This window comes from Myotis brandtii, unplaced genomic scaffold (genome assembly GCF_000412655.1).
Source record: "Myotis brandtii unplaced genomic scaffold, ASM41265v1 scaffold17, whole genome shotgun sequence".
Classification (NCBI taxonomy): domain Eukaryota; kingdom Metazoa; phylum Chordata; class Mammalia; order Chiroptera; family Vespertilionidae; genus Myotis; species Myotis brandtii.
Genome location: NW_005356259.1, coordinates 1487469 through 1492296, shown reverse-complemented (window position 1 = coordinate 1492296; position 4828 = coordinate 1487469).

Genomic DNA, 4828 nt, shown 5'->3' with positions numbered 1-4828 from the left:
GGGGGAGGGGGAGGGCGGAGGGTGGGGTGGGAACCGGGTGGAGGAGAGCTATGGGGGGGAAAAAGAGGAACAACTGTAATAATCTGAACAATAAAGATTTAATTTTAAAAAATCAATAAAACCATTTTTTTAAAAAAAAGAATTTGTTGCCAAAATAATAAAATTCAAGACAACATTAGAATTTTGCAAAACTTTTGTCTACCACCATAAGCATGGCAGGTCTCAGTATTTTAAAATTTTCCTGATGAGGTATTAAGGAGTTATTTTTTAGATATTAGATAATGACCTGCATCAACATTTGGAAGACCTGCATAAGTAACTCTTGTAAGCCAGTATTTTCTAAATGACCAATGCATGACGTTAAAAAATCATGTAGGAGGAAGGGGAGAGTCACCTAAAGTATAAGAAGTTCATCAATATGGGTTCATGTTCCACAATACAACCTTTCTTCTAACACTTGCCAAGTTTTAGTGTAGTAATTAAAGATATTTATGATTACCTGAAAATGATATTAAAATACTCTTCTCTTTTCTAACTACATAACTGTCCAAGGCCACATCTTTTTCACATACTTAAATTTAAATAAGACATGACAAGACATTTAATGAAGAAGTAAATATGAGAATCCAACTGTATTCAATTAAGTCAGACATTAAAGAGACTGGCAAAAATGTAAAACAATGCCACTTTTTTCAAATATTTGTTTTGGAAAAGACTATTTTTCATTTTTTTAAATGTTATGTGACACATTTATATAACAATAAACTGATAAATATGTTTAACTTCTTAAGTTTAATTTATACTACAGTAAACATTGATAGGTATAACCCACATAAACAAAAGCTCTTTGGGGGTCCTCCATAAATTTTAATGTGCAAAGGGGACCCTGAGAATTGCTGTTAAACAAGCTAAAGAAAAAGCAGTAAAATCATTTCAAATACAGGCTACAACACACAGAGAACAGTTTTTCTATCTTTCATTGTAATTGGTACATGCATCCCCAGCTATCCCAAACCATTCTGCAACATTCCACAGATCTAATATGTGGCTAATAATCCTATCCTATATAATAAAAGCCTAATATGCTAAGTGTCCGGTCGTCTGGTCGGCCTTTCAACCAATAAAAGTGTAATATGCTAGTGATATGCTAAGGCTGCTCAACTGCTTGCTGTGATGTGCACTGACCACCAGGGGGCAGACACTCAATGCAGGAGCTGCCCGCAGGAAGTCAGTGTGCTCCTACAGGGGGAGCACTGCTCAGCCAGAAGCTCTGAGCTGGGCTCACGGCTAGCGAGCGTGGTGGCAGTGGCAGGAGCCTCTGCCACCTCCAGGGCAGCACTAAGGATGTCTAACTGCCAGCTTAGGCCCACTTCCCCCGAGCGGGCCTAAGCCATCAGTCAGACATCCCCCAAGAGCTCCCGGACTGCAAGAGAGCACAGGCCAGGCTGAGGGACGCCGAGTGCACCAATTTCGTGCACCAGGCTTCTATTCTCTATATCTAAAACCCTAATATGCAAATAGACAGAACAGCAAAACAACCAACCAATCGCTATGATGTGTGCTGACCACCAGGGGGCATGCACAGAACATAGCAGGCGTGAGCAGCAGGTGGCAAAGTGTGGAACATGGCAGGCATCGACCGTGGCAGGATAGTGGAGGTGAGTGGGGGTACCAGACCAAAGCAGGGTGCTGGTCGCTGTCATCAGGGCGAGCCTATGGTAGTTACTGAAAATTCTTTGCTCCCACGCGCCACGGTCTGGCTTGGTGCTCGCACCTGCTGCCAGCGCCGGCCCCACTCGCACCTGCTGCCGACAGTGGAGCTGCCGCTCACACCCACTGCTGCCACTTGCACCCGCTGCTGGCGCCCAGCACTGGTCCAGATAGCTGGCACTGTCAGCACGTGCAAGCAGCGGCTGCTGGCTTCGATCGCCCCTGAGGGCTTCTCCACCTGCCCCTGCTCCTGAGGGGTGATCGGGGCAGCAGCCGCCACTAACACACACTGATGGCGCCGGCCCCACTAGCACCCAATGCTAATGGTGCACAGCGATTGGGGCCAGCACCAGCAGGTGCAAGCGGGGCCGGCACCATCAGCATGTGGGAGCAGGAGCGGCAGGAGTGGGGCTGCCAGCAGACAGAGGACCAGGGGCCACGGTGGGTGGGGCCAAGAGGAGGTGCAGAGGATGGGCCAAGACCCACCCCTGTGCCCACCTCAGCCTTGCGGCCCACAGTTCCTTTCAAGGTGCACCAATTTGTGCGATGGGCCCCTAGTCTACTATCTTCTATATATATAAAACCCTAATACGCAAATAGACCTAACAGCAGAACAACCGAACAACCGGTCGCTATGACGTGCACTGACCCCCAGGGGACGTGCGCGGAACATGGCGGGCATCGGCAGCAAGCGGCAGAGCGTGGAACATAGCGGGCGTCAGCCACCGCGGGATGGTGGAGCAGGTGAGCGGGGGTGCCAGACCAAGGCGGGGCGCCGGTCTCTGTCATAGGGACGAGTCTCTGGTGGTTACTGAAAATTCTTTGCTCCCGTGCACCAGGGTCCCTCCCAGTGTTCACATCTGTTGCCGGCGCCAACCTTGCTCGCACTCACCGCCAGCCCCTATTGCCCCTCAGGGCTTCTCCACCTCCCCCTGCTCCTGAGGGGCAATCGGGGCCAGCAGCAGCCTCTCACACCCTCTGTCGGCAACGGCCCCACTCACACCCGCTGCCGGAGCTGCTGCTTGCACTCACTGCTGGCGCCAGCCCTAATTGCTCTGCGCCATTAGCAGGTGCAAGCAGAGCCGACGTCGATATCCCATGGGAGCAGCAGCTGCGGGGCTGCCAGCAGACAGGGGACCAGAGGCCATGGTGGGAGGGGCTTGAAGGAAGCACAAAGGATGGGCCGAGACCCACCCTGTGCCCACCGCAGCCTCACGGCCCACAGTTCTTTTCAGGGTGCACAAATTCGTGCACTGGGGCCCTAATAAAGTATAAAAGAAACAATCATGGGGTGCCCATTTAAAACCCAGTGGCTAGCTTGGCCAGTGTGACACCAAGAGGTCACAGGTTGGATTTCCAGTCAGGGCACATGCCCAGGATATGGGCTTGATCTCCAGTAGGGGCACGTGCAGAAGGCAGCCCATCAATGTTTCTCTCTCATCAATCTTTCCATCTCTCCCTCTCACTTCTTCTTTCTCTCTAAAAATCAATAAAAGCATAACTGAATTTTAACAGTAGGCGTATTCTAGTGAGATCACCTGTTGATGATCTTAGGATTTCCAGATAGTTCTAATCAATAAATAAGCAAAGCTCAACAACCCCACCCCCTTTTAAAAAGTTACAACAGATGATATTTTCAGGAAACTTATATTCTCAATGCTAATTTCCCAATCGTAAACCAAATCAACAAACCTAATATTTTTTAATATATTTTTATTGATTTCAGAGAGGAAGGGAGAGGGGGAGGGAGATAGAAACATCACTGATGAGAGAGAATCACTGATTGGCTGCCTCTTGCATGCCTCCCACTGGGGATTGAGCCCGCAACCTAGGCATGTGCCCCCAACCAGAATCAAACCTAGGACCCTTCCATCCACAGGCTGACACTCTATCCACTGAGCCAAACCAGCTAGGGCAGTGGTCGGCAAACTGCGGCTCAGTAGCCACATGCAGCTCTTTGGCCCCTTGAGTGTGGCTCTTCCACAAAATACCGACTTCTGCACATGGGCCACGAAGTTTCCCTCGCACTGTACGTGCGCGCCCGCACGTGGTATTTTGTGGAAGAGCCACACTCGAGGGGCCAAAGAGCCGCATTTGGCTCGCGAGCCGCAGTTTGCCGACCACTGAGCTAGGGCAACAAACCAAATTTTTAAAAAATTAACCCTGATGTTGGTGAAAAATTTCTAAGGATGTTATAAAACATTAAATAAACATTTATACTGTGAACAGAAAAAAGTGTAAAGGCAGCCCTAGCAAGTTTGGATCAGTGGATAGAGAGTCGGCCTGCAGACTGAGGGGTCCAGGGTTCCATTCCAGTCAAGGGCACATACCTGGGTTGCAAGCTCGATGCCTGCCCTGGTCGGGGCATATGCGGGAGGCAACCAATGGACGTGTCTCTCTCCCATCAATGTCTGTCTGTCTGTCTGTCTCTCTCTCTCTCTCTCTCTCTCTCTCTCTCCCTCTCCCTCTCCCTTCCATTCCCTCTTTAAAAAAAAAAAAAATCCAATGGAAAAATATCCTCAGATGAAGATTAAATAAAAAAAAGTGTAAGTACAGTTATATTTTAAAGGACAAAGTTAAAATTGTACTATACACTGAGTAGCCAGATTACTATGACCATCCCATCAGTACTTCGTTGGGCCACCTTTTGCCTTCAATACTGTGGCGATTCTTTTTGACATTGACTCCACGACATGTTGAAAGGTGATGCAAGGAATCTGACACCATGCCTGATGAATAGCACTGTCCAGTTCTGTGAGATCTGATGGTTGTGGAACCAGCTGCCTGATGGCTCTTTTAACTTCGTCCCACAAATGCTCAATTGGATTGAGATCTGGTGATTGTGGGGGCCACCTAAGCAAGGTAAAATCTCCCTCATGTTCTTGAAACCACTCCTGCACAATACGAGCACCGTGGCATGGCGCATTGTCTTGTTGGAAGAAGCCATCTCCATTGGGATACGCCATCAACATGATAGGATGAACTTGATCAGCAACAATACTTAGGTATGTTGTGCTATTCAGACGTTGTTCCACACGAATTAAAGGGCCCAAATCATGCCAGGAAAACATGCCCCAAACCATAACACTGCCCCCACCAGCTTGAAGGGTTGTACTCA